Source organism: Vitis riparia, chromosome 17 (assembly GCF_004353265.1).
Source record: "Vitis riparia cultivar Riparia Gloire de Montpellier isolate 1030 chromosome 17, EGFV_Vit.rip_1.0, whole genome shotgun sequence".
Taxonomy (NCBI): domain Eukaryota; kingdom Viridiplantae; phylum Streptophyta; class Magnoliopsida; order Vitales; family Vitaceae; genus Vitis; species Vitis riparia.
Genome location: NC_048447.1, coordinates 9,151,692 through 9,163,120, shown reverse-complemented (window position 1 = coordinate 9,163,120; position 11,429 = coordinate 9,151,692).

The window sequence follows — 11,429 nt, the reverse complement described above, 5'->3', positions numbered from 1 at the left end:
TTTTTTATATTTTAAATTATTTTCTCATATAAATTATAAAAAAAGAGAGAAGAAAAATGATATAAAGAATATGCAAAGGGATACCAAGAATATGAGATATATTATAAAAATCAAACTTCTCATATTCTTCGTACCATTCGTTACATGAATCATACTCCTCATATTTTTATAAATTTTCTTAGTCTTTTTACTCTTTCTCAAAATTTCATATTCTTTTATATTTTTTATGCCAATTTTCAGATTCTTTTATATTTTCTCACATTCATTATTAAATTTCTTATATTTTTTGTTCTATCTCTTACATCATTGATATCTCTTTTCACATTATTTTATATTATCTCTCATATTTTTTATACACTTTTTCACATTCTTTGAATCCTCTCTTACATTTTTTTATACTTTTTTTTTTTCACATTCTTCGGTTCTCACAAAATTTGTACCTCTTTCATGTAAAATATCTACAAGAGATATTATGTCCATACATTGACTTACTTTAAAAGTCGGATGGAAGTGGAAAACATGTTTTGACAATGGTTATTAGTTTATAATATTTGAGTCAATTAGTTTTCCAAGTCAACACATAATCCAATAAATGCATTGACTAAGCATGCTTTAAATGTAGGTTATGATGAAGTAATTTAAAGCAAGATTTCTAGAATCAATCGTGTTCCTCTCATATTAGGACTAATGTGTAGCACGATGGTGAAAAAATCAAAGGTTAGATTTGCATGCATATACAAACAAAACATAGTAATAGGATGCTGCTATACCCACCTCCTCTTCCTCTTTCCATGCATGCAAACTCCCTCTAATAGTGTTGTTCTCCTTAGTAATAGGATGCTCTACCCACCTCCTCTTTCTCTTTCCATGCATGTAAACTCCCTCTAATGGGGTTGTTCTCCTTATTTTCATTACCAAATACTAACTCAATTGCCAACCTATGCCCTATATGTGTGGAGTCATCCTCAATGGGGTCGAATTTCTTTCTAAATATTATATATATATATATATACTTATAATTCATCAAAATATATTGCAAACCATTAGTTGAAGGTTGGGGTCCCATGTTATGGCTTGTGGGTGGTTGAATCTAGCTTGTTTTCAACACTAGAATGTGGGTGGTTGAATACTAGTGTGGTTAGTGAAGTCATATAAGTGAATGATTAAGTTGCAGTACTAAGTATTTGTCACATGTTTATTGTTGTTTTGTTAAGATTTTCGTGGTGATGCCCATCACAAGTCTATTCTTCGTACTAATTAAGTTCATCTTATTCTACATGATGCATGCACCATTGAAAATGCATTATATGGGTCTTCTTTTTTTATTTTTTTAGGACTTTCTAACTTTATGGGATACCACTAAACTATTTGATGGATGTGACTTTTTTTTTTTTGAGGATTTATCCAATTTTATTCATGCACCATTTAATTATTAATGATATATTTTAATTCTTTCTTTATTTTATTTTTTTAGGGTTAATTTCATTCACTTGCATAGAATTTTGAGTAAATATATTTTGTCCCGTAAATTTGAAATTTCATAAAAAACCTCCCTTATTTTGAGTAAGAGGGAAGGTGAATCAAAATTATAAACTATAATAGTAAAGGAAGTTTTTTCATAAAATTTTAAATCTACGAGGGTTAGATGCATTTAATCAAAATCTTAAAGGTGGTCACTAAAATTAGGGATAATTGATTAAAAAGGATAAAAGAAATATAAATTTACAAATTTAACCACCCACTTTTATTTACCCAAAAAAAAATACCCACTTTAAACAAGAATACTCTTACTTTTTTCTTCCAAAAATAACATTTTCTTTTAAAACACACACGTAAATAATAAAAATGTTGAATGATATTTATATAAAAAATGGATTACTTTTCAAATTAAAAAATGAGAGAAACTAGTTTTATAAATTTGGGATCTTTTAATCCCTTTCAGTAAATTAATTCATGAAATAAACATTTTTAAAAAAATAAATATTATGATATAATTTTAAAGCAAAAGTAAAAGTTCACTCGAACCGATCTTAAACTTTTCTATACTTTGAGTTTTCACTTGATTTACTTCACAAACCAAGATCACTTTAAAAATATTTTCATTTTTGAAAACTAATGTTTAGAATAATAGTCATTTTAGAAATCTGAAATACTTTTAAAGCATTTTATGTGTTTTGAAATATTTTTTAAAAATAAATTTTATTTATAACATCTTATTTTTAATTACTTTTCATAGTTGTACAAATATTTTAAAAAAAAATTCCTAAAAAAAAGTGAAAATAATTAAAATATATAATCAAACGCTTACACTTGAAGAACAAGTTTGTGAAGTACTATGTTTTATAAAAAAAATGTTAAATATATTTTTAAGTATGAAAAATAGTTGCCAAACCATTCCTACTTTCTAGATGGGTGGGCCCAAGAGAAGGATACGTTAAAAACCATCACATTTTATACAAAATTCTTGAGACCAGTTCTATGAGTGTATAGAAGATTTTTGCTTCCATTGGAAACTAAGATGGGTTATAGAAACCAAAGAATTAGGTAAGAATGAAAACTACTTTTCACCAAAACGATTGGCCCAAAAAAAAAAAAAAAAAACTAAAAAAAAGACAATAATAATAACTAATTGTCATGAACTCACATACGATAAAACTTAATATTTATTATTTAATGACTTAAGATAACTTTAAGTTATTGACTTAACTCTTATTATTTAATTTTTATTTTAAGTATTAAGATTATTTGAAAAAATTAACTTAAAATTTATTTTAAATTATGAAATTGACATATTTATCATCATTAATTATAATTAGAATAAAAAAAATAAGTAAATTATAATTAGGATAAATAAGAATTAAAAAGTAAAATAAAAAAATAAATTTAAAAATAAGTTAAATATTTGTATTTATTACTTAAAATTATTTTATAATTTATATGATATTATTAAGTTATTTGATCTTAATAACTTAAATTAGGTTATTAACTCACTTTTAAATTATTAAGTTGCCAACGTCTGCTTATGTTTTTTCTTGGTCGACGGAAGAATCTCCAAATAATTACAGTCGAAATGTCAAACCCTAGTGTGTTTTGCTGAAATTTATTGGTCTTTGCAAAGACCCATCAAGTTGACTAGTGTCTCCTAGTTGGAATCCAGCTACCCTCTTAGTTAGTCCAATTGAGATTATGGCCTTACAGGTTGCGTAAGAAAGATGAGCAAGATGAGAAGCTGAGAACGGAGAGTGCAAACCAACCTTGCCATTAACCAATGTCTCATATTTTTTTAGTTTCAATGATGGAGATTTATAACTTATTTTTACTGTTCTAATAATGGAGATTTATATTTTTTTTTCTATTCTTAAAACCAAAAAACCGTTTATTTGATAATAAATTTGTTACAATTTTTTTTTGAAAGAACTTGTTATAAGAACACGATATTTTTTTGAAAATATATTTTAATTATTCTTTATTATTTTTACTTATTTTCTTATTATTGTTTTAAAATAAATTATATAAATACGAAGAATAATCGAAAATAAAACATTATATATATATATATATATATATATATATATATATATATATATATATATATATATATATATATATAAGCTAAAAAGAAAAACACTAAAGAGGGGGTGAATTGAGTTTTTCAAAAACTTTTTCAACACAATAAATTTAAGCATAATAGAAGCAAATATTATGAGATAGAGTTGGAGAATTCAAACTCAAATTTTACAGTGGTTCAACACTTCCTTGCCTATGTCCATTCTCCTCAAGCTCTTAACTGAGTGAGGGTTCCACTAACTTGAAACTTCAACCAAGCTTCTAATATTCTTTACACTTGGATTCCGACTCCAATGGACTCTTACACAATCTCTTCAAAATTCAACTTACTTGGAGGCTCTAACACTCAATTTACAAGAATGATCTTCTCTCAACCTAGTTGAATAATGATTCAAATACAAATCAAAGCTAGGATGACTCACAAGGGTGCACTAAAAGATATGCAAGTGAAGATTTAATGCACCAAGAAAGAAATGATAGCTTTTAAGGCGAGAACAAGTAGGTAGACTATTAAATGCAAGTGTTCTCTATAGCATAAATGAAGTGGAGCTCTCAATTTATAGGTTTCTAACCTTAGGAGCCAAGAAAAATAAAAAACAGCCTTAACTGGTCGAGTTGGGGGTCGACCGGTTCACTAGTTATTGGAGCATTTAATGCTTTGGTAGGTTATTGTTGCTTCAATCGGGCCTTGATCGGACCTCGACTGGAGGTCGATTGGGAAGGAGGATACCTTAATCGGGAAGGAAAGACTACTGGATGAGAGAGTGTTTTTACCACTCCTCGACCGAACAAGGGAAACCGGTCGACCGGTACCATGACCGGTTGAGCCGGTTGGCTAGAACCTCGACCGATTCAGCCTTTTGGCCAGAGCCTTGACCGGTTCAGCCTTTTAGCCCCAAAAACTTATCTTTTTTTGTTCTTTTCTTTTCTAACACTTAGGCAAGGTTTTTAGGTAAATAAATATGCCAATTTTGAAATGTTTTGCCTAAGGTACATTTGATAAAAACTTGGGTTTTAATGAAATTGTAATTTTAAAGAATAAACCGTGTTTTCAAAGATGCATGAAATGATATGTAAGACCTAAGTGCACCCATGCATTCATCTTACATTTGTTTCCTATGATTAAAAGTCTTCAAAATGTCTTGATCTTGTATCCATCAGATCCTTTGATGAATTTCCAAATTAATACCTGAGATTCTTTACAATTCAAACCAATTAGTAACTTAACCATGGTTTGTTATTATCAAAACCTGATTAGGAGAACCCTTGGGCTAACAATCTCTCCATTTTTTATGATGATAAACCTTGGTTATCTAGGAGAAGAAAAAAATCTCCCCCTCAAACCAATCATGGATCAGGCAATCAAAATTTATGAAGTTAAACCAAGATAATCAAGATATGCGGATTTTTAATAGGAAACAGTGTAAGTCATGAAACATATAACATATCATATATAAGTAAAGTCAAATGTACATGAAACATAAACATATAAGCCAATCCAAACAAATGATATGATAATGATATGCATGTGAGTCTCCTAGATCCTAAATATCTCTCCCTTTTTTGGCAACATCAATTTGAAAGAAGTGACGTATGAGAATTAGTGCCAAGACCTTCAAATCAAAGTGTGATTGGAACTAGATGGGTCTTTAGAAATAAAATGGATGAAAATGACATAATTGTTAGAAATAAAGCAAGATTGGTAGGCCACGGTTTAAATAAAAAAGAAGGGATAGATTATGAAGAAACCTTCACCCCCGTAGCTAGGTTGGAAGCCATTAGGATGCTACTTGCCTTTGCATGTTTTAAAGATTTTGTTTTATATCAAATGGATGGGAAAAATGCTTTTTTGAATGGCTTTATAAATGAGGAAGTATATGTTGAACAACCACCTCGTTTTCAAAGTTTTAACTTTCCTAACCATGTTTTTAAACTTAAAAAGACACTTTATGGTTTGAAACAAGCACCTAGAGCATGGTATGAAAGATTGAGTAAATTTCTTTTGATAAGGGTTTTAAAATGGGAAAAATTGACACAACTCTTTTCATAAAGACCAAAGAAAAAGATATGCTCTTAGTTCTAATTTATGTTGATGATATTATTTTTGGAGCTACTAATGTCTCTCTTCATGAAGAATTTTCTAAGTGCATGCATAGTGAGTTTGAAATGAGCATGATGGGAGAACTCAACTTCTTCCTTGGACTTCAAATCAAGCAACTAAAAGAATGAGCCTTCATCAATCAAGCAAAGTATATAAGAGATCTTCTCAAAAGGTTCAACATGGAAGAAGCCAAAACAATGAAGACTCCAATGAGCTCATCCATTAAGCTTGATAAATGAAAAAAAGGTAAATCCATTGATTCAACTATGTATAGAAGCATGATAGGTTCTTTGCTATATTTGACCGCTAGTGGACCCGACATTATGTATAGTGTATGCTTGTGTGCTAGATTTCAATGTTGTCCTAAAGAATCTCACTTAAGTGTCGTAAAACGAATTCTTAGATATTTGAAAGGGACAATGGACATAGGCTTATGGTATCCTAAGAGTGATAACTTTGAATTAATTGGATTTTCGGATACTGATTTTGCCGGTTGTAGGATTGAAAGAAAAAACACTAGTGACACTTGTCATTTCCTAGGACACTCACTTGTTTCATGGTATAGTAAGAAGCAAAATAGCCTTATCAACGGCAGAAGCCGAATACATAGCAGCTAGTTTATATTGTGCACAAAAACTTTGGATGAAACAAATGCTTAGTGATTTTGATTTATCTTTTGAGCATGTTCCTATTAAATGTGATAATACTAGTGCCATAAATATATCAAAAAATCCCGTGCAACACTCTAGGACTAAGCATTTAGAAATTAGACATCATTTTCTTAGAGATCATGCACAAAAGGGTGACATAACACTTGAATTTGTAAGCACAAAAGATCAACTTGCTGATATATTTACAAAACCTCTAAGTGAAGAACAATTTGTTGATATTAGAAGACAACTATGGGTGATTTCTTTATGATCTAATGATTGCTTAATGAATATACCTTCTGATTGCATGAATTTCATGTCATATGCATCATATAGACATATACTTAGATAAATAGTCAAATTTTGACCAAAAATCAAAATTTCCTTGGCATTGGGCACAAAAAATTGGGGATTTCAATTGAAAAGGGTAGAGAGAGGATCATAAAACGAGAAAATACACAAAATGTGAAGTCAGACCCGTTGACCACGTTGACCAGGCGGTTCGTCGGGGTTGGGGTTTTAAATAGCCTCCCGCGCTTCGGTTTCTCACCTGTTTCCTTTGGTTCTTTAAGAGTTCTGTCGATTCAGCTGCCAATGAGTGATTTTTAAGGACATTGCATCAAATTGAGGGCTTTGGATTGATTTTTAGAGGCTAGGGTTTTGGATTTGGGCCGACTTCTCCTCATTCTGCGCGTCATAGTCTATTTCAGCACCATTCCCGCACACCTAGGGTTTCAGTTGTGAGTGCTTCTCTCTCTACCAGCCTCGTCTTCTTTAGTTTTGTATTTCTCATAGCTCATAAGAGAGAGCCAGTTGCCTCTAGGGCACATGGCAAGTGCCCTGAGCCGTCTCAGCCTGCTCAGATGGAGGCTCGCCGAAAGGTGAGGTTTGACAATACCCTATTTAGTTCCGTGGAGGATTATCAAAGGTACAAGAAAAAATCCGCTTAGAGGAAAGTAGTTCCAGGGAGAAGTATCAATTTCTCCCAACTCCAGCATTTTGGGTTTGAGGGCTTTTTTCAGTTGAATGGGTTGGCTGCTTGTAGTGACGATTTTAGAGCCGATTTTTCCTACATTGGTATGGGCGTTCTATTTGAGGGAGACATATGGCATTGGTGGCCCGATTATTTCCATCGTTAGAGGAGTCGAGATTCGGCTAGACCCGGAGAGCATTTGCCGCATTTTCGATATTGCTCCAATTGGACTCAGGGTGTATGAGTCAAAGATTTGGCCCATTGTTTTGGGTTTCGAGCCTAGAGAGTCCATTCAGAGGATGTGCGGACTTGCAGACGCCCAGGGGATGGGCAAACCATTGGCTTATAGCTTGACCGTGATCAATAGAGTACTACACCACATGACTTGCTCCATCCTGCTATCACGAGGCGGATACCGAGACGAGGTCTCCTATTTTGAGGCATTCCTCGTGGACTCTATTATGACGGGGAGACGGATTCACTTGGGGTATTTGATGATGATGCACATGATCTCATGTTACGAGAGCACGACCCGCGTACTCCCCTATGGCCGCTTCCTCACTAGAGTGTTCAAGGATGTCGGGGTTGATTTGAGTAGAGAGACAGATTTTGAGGCCCTCAACACTTATGATACTTATGATGAGCAGTCTTTGGGGCGGATGAAATTTGAGAAGGCCCCCGATGGTTCCTGGATTAGGAGAGTAGAAAGACCACCGACATAAGCTCGGGGACAGGGACATGTGCATCCTGGAGTAGAGAAGGAGGTCGAGATATGAGAGATGGAGGGTGGAGTAGACTCTCAGAGAGGTTTTTAGCAGAGAGAGCCCGAGCTTGACATTCATCCACTCAAGTCAGAAGGTGTTTAGTTTGAGGCCAGTTTTTCTGAGTCGACTTACATAGCGGGACCATTCTCTCAACCATCATTCATTGAGCCTCCTCACCCAAAGATACCACCTCATCAGGCACCTCACGCTCCTAATCATGTACTTTGGATGGATCTATTTGCTCAGATTAGCTCTCTCGGCACTCGCATGGAGGAGCTTGCAATAATCAGTGATACTCGATTCTACTCCATGGAGGATCACATGGATCAGTATCAAATTGGCTTCATATCACGGTTTGAGAGTCTTGAGGCTCGCATGGATCAGCAGCAGGCTGCATTTAAGCATCTCCAGCAGAGGATTGAGCGCATTGAGAGTCGCCAGGAGAGTCATCATGAGGAGATGATGGCTTACCTATGCTTCGTGTTTCCACCTCCACCTCCCCAGCCTTGATTTCATAGAGATCCCTATTCGTTTCTTTTTTATGTTGCCAAAAAGGGGAGAGATATTTAAGATCTAGGAGACTCACATGCATATCATCTTACATTTATTTCCTATGATTAAAAGTCTTCCAAATGTCTTGATCTTGTATCCATTAGATCCTTTGATGAATTTCCAAATTAATACATGAGATTCTTTATAATTCAAACTAATTAGTAACTTAACCATGATTTGTTATCATTAAAACCTGATTAGGAGAACCCGTGGGCTAACAATATATATATAAGTTGTTTTGAAAAAATATTTAAAATATGTTAAGAATATTTTAAGTTTAAAAAAAACATTTAAAAACATTAAATATGGGAAAACTTTTTCTTTTTGCTTACTAGTATTCCAAATTAAAAAAATGAAAAACATCACTAAATGCTTAAGTATAGAGGTGTTTTTTTTTATTTACTTAAATTTAAATAGAATTTAATTTTACTTAACTTTAAATATAACTTAATAGTATTAAGTATTAAGTTTGTTTCTTTATAATTTTATTAAAAAGTTATTTTTAGAGCAAAATATAAACTATTTTGAATTTTTCTTTCAATTTTTTTTAAAAAAATAATAAGTAATAAGTTAAAAAAAAAAGTAAAATTCTTGAAAATGTTAATCATTTCTCTTAGTTATACCACTATTCTTACTTAGGTGATAAATACTTGAATTTAATGAATATGGATAATTTTTTATTACATCCAACCATAATAAATTACCATAATAACTAAAATGGTTATATAAATAACAACCCTCCTTATTTTACAGAAATTAGAAAATAAATAAAGAAAATTCAAATAACAATAAATTAGAATTTATGTTGAATTTGTAAAGATAATTAAGAAATTTGTGTACTGAGTTGTAAAACCTACTTTTTCAACAATACATTGATTTCAATGTTGAAAGTATATATTAGTATTTAATGTGTCATGGTAATAAAGCATTCAATGTGCCATAATATAAGTTGTTGTGCAATAATTTTGGCCCACGTGCAATTATATTTTGAATGGTAATTTGGGTGATGATTCAATCACCATCAATGTATTTACTATTCATTAACGAATATATTTCAATTTCATCATATAATCCTAACATATAACAACTCAAAAATATCGTAAAATATGAAATATTAATTAATAATATATAACATTTGTCAATTTTACTTTTTTTCCTAATCCAAAAAAGGAACATAATCCATGCATGCACAACTAATTAACACATAAATAAAGTAGAAGACGATAAACTTCTTAAGTTTTCAAATATAGTAATATAATATATAATATATATAAAACCATTATGTGGGACTCTGCAACCATCTAGTGACGAACCCCTTGTTCGTTTAGGTGTTCGTCGTGCGAAGAGGGCTTTTGAGCAAATGGGTAGCGCTTAAATTCATTTCATAAGCAATAAATGTTCCAAGTCGTTATATAAAAAATAAACCCTAACAATAAATGATTACAAATGCATAACTTTAAGCCAGGAAACCATTATTCACATGACTAATTTTTAGCAATTAAAGTATTAAAGGAGATATAAAGTGTTTACAATTCTATCTGCATAAAAAAAACCACCAGACATTGGAATTAAATATAAAATGAGTTCTCTAAGAAGTTATTGTCCGTCTTTTCCAAAAACTAACTTAAGCTTCAGAGGAACATGTTCGAAAAAACCATCTGGACACACCTTGTTGCACGAACATTCATTATTCAGTTGGAGGAAGTTAGCCGAAGAAGAACATTGTTGGTCGTGTACCAACAATTGGTGTCGTTTGTGATAACAAACTAAAAGCCTTACGTGCACATGGCTAATGTACCTCTTGTAACACACCCCATTCGACAGCTATGAATGACCGATTCCATGCATGGCAGGCTGAAATGTAGAGAAGGCAAAAAAAAGTATGAGTAGCACATGCAGTTCTTGCTTTAGTATATAAAGAAGTTGAAATAGGAAAATGAAGAATTATGGGTGCAGATGGTTGCAGGACACCATATGAGCTGGAAGATCCACAATACCCTTAGTCGGGTGGCTTCAAAGCCAACATGAAGTAGAATGACAAGAGTTCCCCTGCTTGATTGAGAGTTATTGTTGCAAGTAGATGATGAGTTATCTGCTAGTAGTTCACCAACCTTATCAACATCAAGAGGCTCTAAAATAAAGCAGGTAGTCAGGAAAAGTCGAGCAAAAGAAGCCACAAATTCAATTAGGGAAAAACACAAATAAGGTTCAGAGTGGGGGCCATGAGTGTCGAATGCTTCAAAAGCTCAACTCATACAGCCTCGAGAAGATATGTCACCAAGTCGTTTGCTGTAGTGTGTGAATCCTAAGCCTCAACTATGTGAAGCATTACTTAAGGCGTCCTTAGACACAGTAAGTAGATGACTGGATGACATGTTGTTCACGCTGTTTGACTTGCATATCATTAGTTATGAGGTTCTTAGGGGGTTCACGATTCCAAATGTTTACCATGCACGATGGATCAAGCAACATCTTCGATCATTTGATGCACTTTCGAAAAATGATGACCCTAGATATAGGCAATGATTTTCTATTGTGTAAAGTCTTTCTAGCTAGCCTTCATGGTCCGACTCTATCATAGTTTCACCGACTTCCTCAGAATTCAGTCAACTCATTCAAAGATGTTTTAGAGGCATTTCTAGCATGCTACTTGTGTTCAACATGATAGAAGCATAATATAAGTATCTTGTAGAACATCAAGATGTTGGAAAACGAGTCACTGAGAGATTTTATAAAGCACTTCAAATAGGTGGTGTTACAAATGGAGTCTTATATCATGGATGCTTTGTTGTAGATTTTTAAGAGAAGCATAAGTCTTGGTA